The sequence below is a fragment of the Phocoena phocoena genome, chromosome X (assembly GCF_963924675.1).
Source record: "Phocoena phocoena chromosome X, mPhoPho1.1, whole genome shotgun sequence".
NCBI lineage: Eukaryota > Metazoa > Chordata > Mammalia > Artiodactyla > Phocoenidae > Phocoena > Phocoena phocoena.
Window position 1 is genome coordinate 23,134,242 of NC_089240.1, and position 14,007 is coordinate 23,148,248.

Sequence of the window (14,007 nt, forward strand, 5' to 3'; positions counted from 1 at the left end):
AAAGTGTTGTAATCTATGTGAATGTTTCTGCTGAAGCTGTGCAGTTCCCAACCTGCATGGTCTTAGATCCTTGTCATTGGGGAGACAGAAATCAGTAGGAAAATCAGGAACATATAAAGTACGTAACACAGTGATGAGTGTTAAGGAGGAAAACAAAAGAAGAGACTTGGGGTGGGCAACTCAAGTCTGAATAGGAAGAAGCTGTAAGATCTTCACAAACAGGATGATCTTTAAATAAATAACTGGAGGGAGTGAGAGAGTAAGTCCTATGGATAACTGGGAAATTGTAGTTTGGCAAAGAAACAGCATATGAGAGGAACAACATTTGAGATGAAAACACATTTGGCACATTCTAAGAAGAGGGAAGCCAGTGTGGCTAGAGAAGAGAGCTAAGTGGATAGTTTCAAAAACTGAGGTCACAGACATAAAGGGAGCCATGATTGTATAGGGTCCTGAAAGGTCTTTGGCTTTTACTCTGCATGAGAACGTAGCTATCAGAGGTTATGAACAAACCCAACTTCATCTTTAAAAGATAACTCTGACTGGAAAAAAAAAAAAAAGATACTTCTGGCTGCTTTGTTGAAAGTGACTGCAGGGAAGAATCAGGGTGGAAGCAAAGAGACCACTGAAGACATAGATGATTGGAGGTTGGGTGACTAGAGTGACAGCACTAGAGATGGGGTGAAATTTTACTGGGTTACTATTGTAAATTGGATCTGTTTTTCTTTACATTTTATCATCACTTATTGGTCATATACATAATGCAATAGATGTGTGTGTGTGTGTGTGTGTGTGTGTGTGTGTGTGTGTGTGTGTGTATCTGGAGCAGAGTGTAGAATGGTGGCTGCCAGGGACTGAAGTGTGGGGTAAATGGGCAAATATTGGTCAAAGGATACAAATTTTCAGTTATGCACGATTAATAAATTCTGGAGATCTAATGTACAGTGTAGTGACTATAGTTAATAATACTGCATTATATATTTGAATTTCCTAAGAGAGTAGATCTTGAGTGTTCTCACCATACACACACACACACACACACACACACACACACACACACACAGATAAATATGTAAGGTGATGGAAATGAGCTTGATTGTGGTAATCATTTCACAATGTATACATATATCAAAACATCACATTGTATACTTTATACATATTTGTCAATTATACCTCAATAAATCTGGGAAAATACAAAGTAAATTAAAAATAATATTGTGTGACAGACATGTGTGTTGCCACTTTTGTTAGCTAATTAGAACTCCTCCATTTTGATACACGATGGGATTCACAGTAGATATTGATCATATAAACCAAAGTATCACAGGCATATTTAATCTTACAAAATGTACTGTGGGTCCAAATACTAGAGTAAAATGCAGTTCCAACCTTCAACTGGGAAGTTTACCAATTTAGTAGTAGAGTCTCAGCTTATGAATATGATATTCAAATATCTTATTTAGCATATAATTTACTTAAGCCACAAATTACTATTTCATGTTTAAAATATTATTTGGTTTTTACAGCATATACTTTTTTTTTCTACACTAGCAAATAACATATAAAGTCAGAGGTCCTTCTATCTTGGAGGAATTTAATGATGATTTTGAATGCATATGATTGGAGGAGAAAAGAATGAATATGCTATGAGTATTCCTAGAAGTCAGGAAATCCCTTCATACCTGGTTAACAGTGGAGAAAGGCAACTATTAAGTGTTTTATGGGAGACTACATCATTTTAATTCCTATAAATATATACTTCTTCATGGCAAGGAACGTTCTGATAAACATACTGGGTAAGAAAAGAGCAATCAGACAATGTGGGGAAGATACCAATGTGGAGATGGAAGAGAAAATAAATTATTATCAGTTCAACACCTACTTTGTACTAGATAGTTACTGTGCTTCTCTATTTACCCAAGACCCACCAACTTTTAGTGCTGACTCTATTCAAGAATAGCTGGAGTGAGGAGATAGAATAATATCCAAGGTCAGGAATAGTGAAAATATTTTGTGATACTGTTACTGTCATAGTAAGAAAGATGATGATTTATAAAAGGAAGTTCAAAAGCTATGTATTTCTACTCTAGCTAAACTTCATGGGGAGATCTGATAAATTGATATCAGTAAAATTAGAGAATGCCTGGGAAGAGATAATGTATAGCCAATTTTAGCTAGAGCTACAACTGTGTATAAATTATGCAGTTTTCTAGGCATAGAATGACTTTTCTGTGCATTTTTGGCATAGAATATTATGAGGTTCAAATTGAGTTTTCCTTAATAAAATATTTATATTATTGCTGCCATATCCAAAAAAATCCACCAATGTTAATAACTGATGATTCCACTCATGTAGAAAATAAGGAAAAGAAAAAAAAAATTACCAGGAACAGAAAGTGTTTTTGTACTTTTTTCTTCCTTTTCCTATGGGTAGGAATCAAAAGTCAATGAGCCACAAATTTCTATTTCAAAGTTGTTCATTTATTCATTCACAAACTCTGTGTCATGGAACAAGTCGGAACAAGATCCATGCAAAAGATATAAATGGCCCTTTCTCTCTTAGACTTCTAGAATAACCAAATTAAATTGGTAATTACAATGGAATGATTACTGCTATCTAAAAACTGGTGATATTTCTGCGATAATGAAGAATGCACACCTAATTTAAAAGTAGGAAGTCAGAGAAAACCCTCAAGAGAGACACAAGATTCTTCCCTGTGTCAACAGATACCCTGGGATAGTATTCCAAGAGTCTTAACATGGTTGTAGAAAAACTGTAATCCATCTCTAATTAAAATGAGCATTTCTTTAACTTTTCAAGGTAGCTGTTATATATCACCTTGATTGTGGTGATGGTTTCTCGGCTGTATGAATATGTCCAATCTTCTCAAACCATATACATTAAATATGTGCAGTTTTTTGTATATCAGTTATACTTCAATAAAGCTGTTAAAATTAGCATTTCCTTAAATTATGAATGTAGACATACATCACGGCAGTATTAGCAGTGTCAGGGACATTAGTACCAGTCACTTAAAATTATGATAGTTAATAAATTTGCCTCTAGATCTTATTTGATAAGTTAATAAAAGACATATAATTAGGTAACGTATTTTTAAATTTTGAAAATTATATTTCAATATCACCAGCTTATTTGTAATCCTATGTCTCTTACTTTAGGTATGCAAGAACATTATTCTGAGAAGGGATCCATAGGCTTCACCAGACTATCGAAGATATCCTTGCATGAAAAAGCCTAAGAATCTCTGTATGACACCAGACAATTTCATAAGCAAATGTGGACGTGGACAGGAAAAGTGATCCAGGAAGAGACAGCATTGTATTAAAAACAAACAGAAAAACCAAACACGTGGCCTAGAGAAGAGAGACCATCATCCAACTGAAGAACAGAGAATAATTCAGGAAAGTCTGTAAGTTTCGGCTGGGTGAGTAGGTGTAATGATGGCTGGTAAGAGATACAACAGGCAAGATAAACAGGGGCAAGACCATTTTGAATGATCTTGTAAGAAATGCTGAAATAATGATAAATCATTGATCATTCATAAGCAGAGGAGAAATGTGCCCAGTCTTACATTAACTATATCCCGTGCTTATTTCTCACTTCATTAAAACTATTAAAAAGGAAGCCATAAGTGTTATTTACCGGGTTTCTTAAATCCCAATGTTTGGTTGTAAAAGAGTTGAGAGTTAGGGAATTATCAGACAAAAAATGTTGTAGGAGACACATTTATTGTCATTATTTTTAAAAATGAAAAGAATCAAATATATCTGTAAACTGGGAGAAGATTGCCCCAGTGAGGAAGTGACTGAAAACAGATCAGAGAGATGGAGTAACCATCTCCACTGGATGTGGGAGCAGTTAAGCTCATGAACACAGATGGAGAAAGTGGTAGAAATCTTGAAGGGCTCTTAGCATTAGCAGAACCACTTACAACTATGGTCCTTGAATCTGGACACATAGCTTAATTCAGATGCAACGATGGTCAATCTTGAGAACTTGATCACCCAAGTAAGTGTGATTTATCATAATGATAAGGATACTGGGCTTCACTTCTCCTCTGCCCCTTTCAACTTATGACTACTTCTTTTCTAGTTCATGAAATAATTTTCTACAAAAATTACGCCAGATAATAATAAACTGATTTATCTTGAACAGAGGTCTAATATTCTTTATTAAAAACTGGGTTGGCAAAAATGAGCAGAAGACCTAAACAGACATTTCTCCAAAGAAGACATACAGATGGCCAATAGGCACATGAAAAGAGGCTCAACTTTGCTAATTATTAGAGAAATGAAAATCAAAACTACAATCAGGTACCATCTCATACCAGTCAGAATGGCCATCATTAAAAAGTCTACAAACAATAAATGGTGGAGAGGGTGTGGAGAACAGGAAACCCTCCTACACTGTTGGTGGGAATTTAAGTTGGTGCAGCCACTGTGGAAAATAGTATGGAGGTTCCTCAGAAAACTAAAAATAGAATTACCATATGATCCAGCAATCCCACTCCTGGGCATATATCCAGGGAAAACTATAATTCAAAAGATACATGCACCCCTATGTTCACAGCAGCACTATTCACAATAGCCAAGACATGGAAGCAACCTAAATGTCCATCAACAGATGAATGGATAAAGAAGACGTGGTATGTATATACAATGGAATACTACTCAGCCATAAAAAAGAACAAAATAATGCCATTTGCAGCAACATGGAAGCAACTAGAGATTATCATACTAAGTGAAGTAAGTCAAAAAGAGAAGGACAAATACCGTATGATATCACTTATATGTGGAATCTAAAATATGACACAAATGAACCTATCTATGAAACAGAAACAGAATCACAGACATAGAGAACAGACTGGTGGGTGCCAAGGGGGAGGGGGTTGGGGGAGGGATGGAGTGGGAGGTTGGGGTTAACAGATGTAGGCTTTTATATATAGAATGGATAAACAGCAAGGTCCTACTGTGTAGCACAGAGAACTATATTCAATATCCTATGATGAATCATAATGGAAAAGAACATTAAAAAAAAAGAATGTATATATATGTATAACTGAATCACTTTGCTGTACAGCAGTAGTTACCACGGCATTATGGATCAACTATATTTCAATAAAAATAAATAAATAAATAAAATGCAAACACACACAAACTGGATTGGACAAGTAAGAATGGAACTCTTAAAAGGCTTAGAGCATGTACTCTTAATATGATGAATTCTGTGTATGATCCAAACATACTCTGAAATTTCTTGTAAAATGTGCGTGTGTATTTTTCAAAACAAAGATTTTATAATGCACTGGATGTTGAAAGATATCTGTGACATTTAAGAATGTTAGAACCACCAGAACCTGAAACAAGCTTTTGGCATGTGGTCTAGCCATACCCTTTAAACCATACTATACTTCTTAGTTCTACAGAGCCAGGCAGAAGGCACTTTTGGCCCTCATGTAGATCATCAAAAAGTCTCTTTCCCATCCCTCAAAATTAAATCATCCTCTCCCTTCAAATACCCTAGGCAGAACACATATTTATTCCTGAACTCAGACGTTATAATCCCAAATTTCATATGTTCAGAACTGGAGAGAAATGAATAAAACACCGTTAGACAGTATTTCTGCCCAGGTGGAGACACTTTGTTCAACCTCCATGTCTGCTCTTTTCTATGTTCCTCTCTTTTACTTTTAGTGTATCTGTTTGATACCTACTTTCTTACATCAGTAAGAATTTGGGATATGGGTAAGGGAAGAATGTGTGAAATCAATTAACATTATAAACACCTACTATTTACTCGCCCTAATTTTTCTTCCCTGGCTACCACAGCTAGATATTACTTAGGTATCACATCTACAACCTCTTATCCACCTCAATTAATGATCCAAGTCTTAATTGGGCAGAAATTATTTTGTTCAACATAATCTTATAATTTGGTGGAATATGTAATAAGTCTGAGGACTCAACCAAACAATTTGTCCCTACTTCGTCTTTGCAAGTTTTTGCTGAAGACTAGAATCAGGATCTGACAAAGCGGTTTCTAATCCATGACTTCCACTTAGTCCTGTGGGACTTCCTAACTCCAAGCACTGAAAGTCTATTCCCTAAGCCTGAGTGTTAACCTGCATGCTTTTCTTCAGTGTTCCATCAGTGTCTCTGTTCCCAAGTCACCATAACCATGTGAAGCAAGGTGTCATTTACTATTATTTATTCTACTTAAATTCTGGGATAGTCCTGAACATAAACTGGCATGAATGAAGAAAAAAAATCATCAGATATTAAATTCGGAAAACAATGAATATATCCAGTCCGGTGCTGGGAAATGTTTAACCATAGGCTCTAAAAACACAAGAAAAGCTCTGATCTGTAGCATACTCGTTCCATGGCTGATATCAAGTTATTAAGTGGGATCCTTGAACATGAATTGGGAAGAGATGTACAAAACCAGCTCTCTTGAGCTTCTACGGGCTGGCTCCAACACACCACTGGATGCCTTATATACATCAGGCAAAACAGAACAAACCAGCAATAAAATTGTAAAAACTTTCCATTTATCTTGATAGCCTTCCCATTGCCCCTTTTTCAATATACCTTTCTAAAATGTCAAAAACCCAGGTCCTGTCTTGGAGATTTTATATATATGTATGTGGAAACATATTTATATATATACATATATATAAAGTTAAGAAAGGTACGTATTTTATAAAATTACATGGAAATAAATATATTTCCTTGTTATAGAATTATATTAAACTACATTTTACCAAAGTTTACTTTCTATCAAGTTGCTATATATAATTGTAATTTAAAATATTCTATCAGAAAATGCAAAAAAAACCATGAATAAATTGAGAGAAGAAAGTTTAACAATATCGCTAAAATTTAATGAAATGGAAAGTAAAAAGAATGTCTTTCAAAGACATTCACCATTGTTTATTTGACTTCTAGGGTAATATCATTATATGAAGGGAAATATGGGACAGTTGAAAACTTGAAGAATATCACATATTCAAATTATTATTAGGGTTGTGAGATTTTTAAAAAATTCTCTTTACCTTGTTTCCTTTCAGAGTTAAAATCATATAAATTAATCAAGTTAATATTTCAAAAACAAGAAAAGGAATATTTTTGAATGCAGCAACAAAGAGGAACTAGCATGATGGCAAATTCTGAATTTTAGGAAAAGTTTGACCCTAGACCTGTATTCCAGGATACATTTTTTAAAAAATTATTTAGGGGCTTCCCTGGTGGCGCAGTGGTTGAGAATCTGCCTGCCAATGCAGGGGACACGGGTTCGAGCCCTGGTCTGGGAAGATCCCACATGCCGCGGAGCAACTGGGCCCATGAGCCACAATTACTGAGCCTGCGCGTCTGGAGCCTGTGCTCTGCAACAAGAGAGGCCGCGATAGTGAGAAGCCCGCGCACCACGATGAAGAGTGGCCCCCGCTTGCCACAACTAGAGAAAGCCCTCACACGGAAACGTAGACCCAACACTGCCATAAATAAATAAATAAAGCAAACTGTCAACAAGTAAAAATAAATAAACACTATTATAAAAAAAAAAAATTATTTATATCCTGATAAAAATAACAGTGTGTACACTGTTTAAGCCATTTTACAATGGCTTAAAAAGAAAAATTATATTGCTTATATACATATAAAGTATATTTGTCATCAGATACATTAATAACAGAACAATATTAGAATCACTGGAGTAACAGATAACATTATGTTTCTAGGAAATGTCAATAGTATAAGGCGTATTTGAACCTTTTTACTTCCTAGACCTCACTTTTCAACTGAGAAAATGAAGGTTTCTAAGTGTTAAATAACTTACTCATGGTCTCCAGGACTCCACAAACTCTCAGTGGAACAACAATTTCAAGCTCTTCATTTCTGGTACGATGGAAAAGCATTTGCCAGCTAGTGGCATTTTGGCAAATGTTTTTTAAGTACCTGGTATTGTACATACTGTAATGTATAAACATATTAAGATAAATTTTAATTTGTGGGTTTTATTTATTCTAGAGATGATAATAAGAAACATTAATCAACTTGTTAATATATGAACTTATGTCAAGATATATTATTCAACCCTTAACTTATTTCTGATGTGCTCTATAAAATATAGTGAAATATATATAGAGAAATATATTCATTAATATATAAATATAGTGAAAATATATCTTTCCTAAGTAAAGTATAGTGAAAATGTATTTTTTTCCTTTTTGTAGATAACATGGATAACATACCTCCTTTGGTGCTCCCAAAGCTGACATCATGTTGATAGAAACTATATCATATATACACATACACACATACACACACATTTTTACATTTATCACTGTCAAAGTGTGCTTTGCTGACACATCTATGAGTATTAATGTACTTGTAGAAATATTCGTAAAATAGACACAATATGTGTTGTTGCCTTGAAAAGGAAGTAACTTGATTCATCTAGACATTTCAACTTTAATAAAGAGAGAAAAGTTAAATTATACTTTATGAGAAGGAATCATAGTGACATTATCCAAGAATTAGGCTTGTGTTATTTGTTGGCATACTACTTTGTGGTAAAGCATAAATTAAGTGACTAACTGAATAGGTCAGAGCTAGCTGCTTTTGATATTATTCTGCTAACAATAGCAATGATTTCAATATATGAGAAACATCACTGACATTGTCCCCATTAATTGATTTCCACAATTAAAATTCCTCAAGGGTAGTGGGGAATGCATATTATGAACACAATTATGCACTATATCACTTACTCTTCAGTAAATGAGATATATTCCTTACCATTGATTTTGGAATTGTAAGCTACCTCTCAGTTTCAAGGCATCTACATTTTTTTTTTTTTTTTTTTTTTTGCAGTACACAGGCCTCTCACTGTTGTGGCCTCTCCCGTTGCAGAGCACAGGCTCCGGACGCGCAGGCTCAGCGGCCATGGCTCACGGGCCCAGCTGCTCCGCAGCATGTGGGATCTTCCAGAACCGGGGCACGAACCCGTGTCCCCTGCATCGGCAGGCGGACTCTCAACCACTGCGCCACCAGGGAAGCCCAAGGCATCTACATTTTAACTTGAGGAAAGAGAAAAAGCATGGATTTTAAAATTCCATATAATAATGCACACAATAATATGAGCCATTTGAAAGCAATTTTAATTAACATAGTTTCAGCATTTTTTCAAAGTTTTAAATTTTGTTTTGTTTTATTTATTTCTCCTCCAGAGAGGAGATAACTAGTTATAAGCCACATGATTTTGCTGTATAGTCCTTAACTGGGGATGTTGTGTATAGCATGCAAGCCTCAGAATTGTACTATTTCTGTTAGACTACTGAACAGTGATATGTATATTGATTAGTACTTTGGAGTGAGATTCCAAATAATTAGGAAAACGACAATGACTGTGGCACTACAATAATAATTTTTAATTTGGAAAATAATTTAAAAGAATTCCCAGGCTCATAAACATAGTTGACGCACACACACTCATGCACGCACACATACACACACACACACACACACACACACACACACACACAGACACGCACAAGGCCAAGTCATTCTCTTTTTTTTTTTTTTTAACATCTTTATTGGGGTATAATTGCTTTACAATGGTGTGTTAGTTTCTGCTTTCATTCTCTTTTTTAAATAATGGAGACATGTTTAATTTTGGTTAGAGCTAATTAAAATAGGTTTCAGGAAGAGCCCTTCCCCAAATTTCATTACATGGTTTAATAAGTTAAGACACAATACGATTTCAAAGCAGTGATGAGAGAGGAAGACCTGTTTCTAGTTTTGCCTTACTTTATTATTCTTGAAATCTCTAGATCTGTGCTGCCGTTATTGTAGCCATTAGCCACATGTGGCTATCAAGCTTTGGAAAGATGCCTAGATCAAATTGAGACGTGTGCAGTAAGTGTAAAATATATACTAGATTTCAAAGACTTAGCATGAATAAAAGAATGTAAAGTATTTCATTAATATTGTATATAGATTTATGATGAAATAATATATTGGCTATGTTGGGCTAAGTGAATATATGATGATTAATTTCACTTTTGTGGCAGAAACACATCAATGATTATAACAACATGTGAAAACAATGATGAGATATGCTTGGAAAATACGGAAACTCTCCACTAGAAATTATCTACGTGCCACAACAATGAGACTGTCTCGGCTTACAGTTCATCCTCTACCCAAGATCATAGAGGAAAGACTCCTCCTAATTGTCTTATTACTTCCGTCAACCTGAAATTCACATTCAGTTTTACATCCTCCCAACACAACAACCCTACTCTCAATGTCCCTCACTCCTACTATCACGTTCTTCCCTTAGTTTCCAGGACATCACAATTTCTTCATTTTCCTCTTACCTCACTGACCACAACTTAAAGTCTCCTTTTCTGACTCCTATTAACCTTATACTCTTAACACAGATGTACTCCAGGTGTCTGTTTCCAATCCTCTTCTCTTTTCCATATACACTCCCTTGTTGATCTCCTCTAGTCAAATGGCTTCCAAATTCATCTATATGCCCTTGGTTCTCAGATTGTTATCTTCAGCCTGAATTTCTTTTCTGAACTCTAGTAACATATCCGAATGCCAGTTTGTTATCTCCACTTGGATATCTAATAGATACCTCAAAACTTACATACCCCTAACTGAAAAATTCTATATCCCACATACCTCCAACTTTCTACACTCGCAGTTTTCCCCTTTGCTCGTGTCAGCTGCATCCTTTTACCTACTCAGACCAGTAATCTTTGAGTCAGCCTCCACTCTATTTCTCTCACGACTCCCATACAATTAGTCAGAAAATTCTGTTGCTCTACCTCCAAAATATATAGTATCCACCATTTCTCATCATTCCCATCGGTATTATTTCATTCCAAGCTACCATCATCTGTTGCCTGGATGACTGAAGGAGCTTCCTAACCTGCCTCCCTGCTTCCACCCTTGCTCTCCTCCAGTCTATTTACATTACAAAAGCTGGAATAATCCATTACAAGTAAGTCAGATCAAATATTAATTTTCCCCAAAGCCCTCAACTACCCATTTCACACAGTGTTCAAGTCAAAATCCTTAGCACGACCCAAAAAGACCCTTCATGATCTGGATACCCTCTCCCATGTTGCTCCTCTGACTTTATCTTCATTTCCTACTGTTCTCACTTAACTCAACACTCTAAGGCTAGGTACACCTGTGCAAATTCCTTGAAGTTCTGTGTTAAAATTAAAAAACTTTCCTCTCTTCTATTTCCCTCTTTGAAGGAAAAATCCTAGTTCTTAAACTGGCATTTAAAGATCTCAGTTTCATCATTTCAGCCTTATCTCCTTAAAATCTCCAGACCTATTACCCATTGTCTCCAAAACACATCATAGCCTTTCCCACTCCTGTCCTAATACTCATGCTGTTCTCCCACTTCCTGTGCATCACTCTCTGTTTGCTGCAGTCTAGCCCTTTGTCAATGTTCAGGTGAACACGTGTCTCTTATCTCAGGATTTTTCTCATCAGCAAAGCACATGCCATTCTCACTTGTCCAAAGTCCAGTAATTATTAATATCTCTACTTATCATCAACTATGAATTATACTGCTTTTACTATTTGCTTCTTGCCTTGATATCTAGATTATAAATTCTCAAGAGTAAAGATTTGAACTACGCTAAAATCCCTAAAGTAATAAGCATTTTATATTGACTTACTCATTAAAGAGTTTCACATTATATTTTTCATTGACTAATTAGCTTAGCTCTTGACACTCCATATCTTCAGAAATACTTTTCCATACAATAAAGCATATGTAATAAAACATACTACATTTTTTCTTTTATTTTTATGATCGAACTTGGAGCATGATTAAGAAAGGTGAACCAGAAGACTTTACATTCATATTGCAAATAGAAGAATTTATACTAAAATTAAACAAAAATAGTTAAGGCATAGAAGGATTTATACTAAAACTAAACAAAAATAGTTAAGGCATTTTGATGGCTTGAAAAACTCTCATAATAATAGTTAAAATTTCAGAGATTTTATATATCATAAGCACTTTACATCCTTATTTTTGTTTAATCCTCATAACACATGCTTATTTATACCTGTTTTGGAAACGATGAGACTGCATCTTAGGCACAGTAAATAACTTGTGCAAGGTAAAAAGCTCACAAGTGATACAGGAGGGAATTAAATCAAGGCTGTCTTATTCACACAGTCACACGTAAACACATTCAGAGTGAAGACTCATTAAAATATATGACATCCAAATCTGACTTTACAGATGTAGAAACTGACTCATAGGTCAAATGTCTTGACAAGGTCATACAGGTACTAAATGAACAACTAAGATGAGACTAGGAAGCTAGTAGCTCCAAGCATGCTCTATTTCAGTAGGCAGATACCAGTCTTTGAGTTAATGCCTGAAGGCTAGCTGTATTTGCTATAGGAAGCTTAAATAATATATTTGTATTTGCAAAATTCTTCAATGTTCACTAGTAAACCAACTCCACAGATGTAGGTAAATATACTAGTATCTAGTATACTAGATAACTTTTTTTAAGTGAGCAAAGAATCAAGATGAGTTAAAATTTATATATATATATATATACACACACACACACACACACATACATACATACATAGAGACAGAGACAGATGTACTTCCTGTGTTTCTGAAGAGGAGACTGCACCATTCTAGGTACTTTCCATTGCAGATCTACCAAAGAGTGTGTCTTCACTTTTTTCACTAACTCAGATGTTCTCTTCTTTTCCCCTAATGCCTACACTAGAAATTCATTTGACATTTGCAGGTATTCATAAGGGAATTCTAGTTACTTCCTACACATACCTGTTCTGATATAGCCAAAAACCATTTGGTGACATTATCAACTCATTAAAGTGAGAGATGTGACAGAAAGAGCACATTTCACATGGAATAAATATAAAAGCGTCAACCACTTGAATGGAAAAAAAAATCCATCTGGCTGATTTCTCTTTGAAAAATGAGCTGTGTATTAAACTCCTTCCTTAATACGTGACAGCCAATTAATCTCAAAATGGGGAGTAGCATATAGTATTCAATTTAATTAAAACCAATATTAAGCATAACTATATGTAACACATGTGCTAGATTAGAGAAAAATTATTCAGAAGAATAAAAGAGAGTCACTTCCCTTAAGGGTGCTTGTCTTCTAAAAGGAAGGGAGTAGTTAACGGGGAATTAGATAAAAATACATGCCAAAGAAATTCAAGATAAAATGAATAGCTTCCGTATTATAGAATGAGAATCAATCATTAGATCATTGAGGAGGAAATGAAAAAGATGCAAAGATGCTTTAGGTGACCCTTAAAGGAACAGACCAAAATATTTGGCATATTATCTACTATTATCATCTGCCTAGAACATATTTTGTTTTGCACATTGTGAAAAAATGAATGTATCATATCTAACATAAAATACTGAGTACCTAATATTACCTATTCCACTGTTGTTGATTACATGCTTATAAAACAGAAACCATTTTATATTTTCCGGTAAAGAATACTATTGATACACATAGCAGCCTACTTGCAAGATATTTGTCAAACCCTGACAATGAATATTTATGAAACTTAACTTCCCCCCAAATATTTCAAGCATTTAGATATCAATCTGACCAATACTGCACCTCTAATGTGTCTTCATCTGTAAGACATCTCTTAATTCTCTTCACCAAAGAATTCTGAAAGAACTGAGGTAGTGATTCCAAACCAGACCATACAGATTACCTGGCTGAAAGATATATCACATAGCTCACTGAAAATTTTCTAATATAGCCCTAGCACGTTGGCCAAATATACTTAATGACTCTAGTAAATGGACATTCAAAAATAAACTCGTTCCTTCTCATGAATGTATTAACATGATATGCCACAAATGATTATTCTTTTAAAGCAGATGGTACATTTTCAGCAACAATTATTGAAGAGTAGATAACTTTT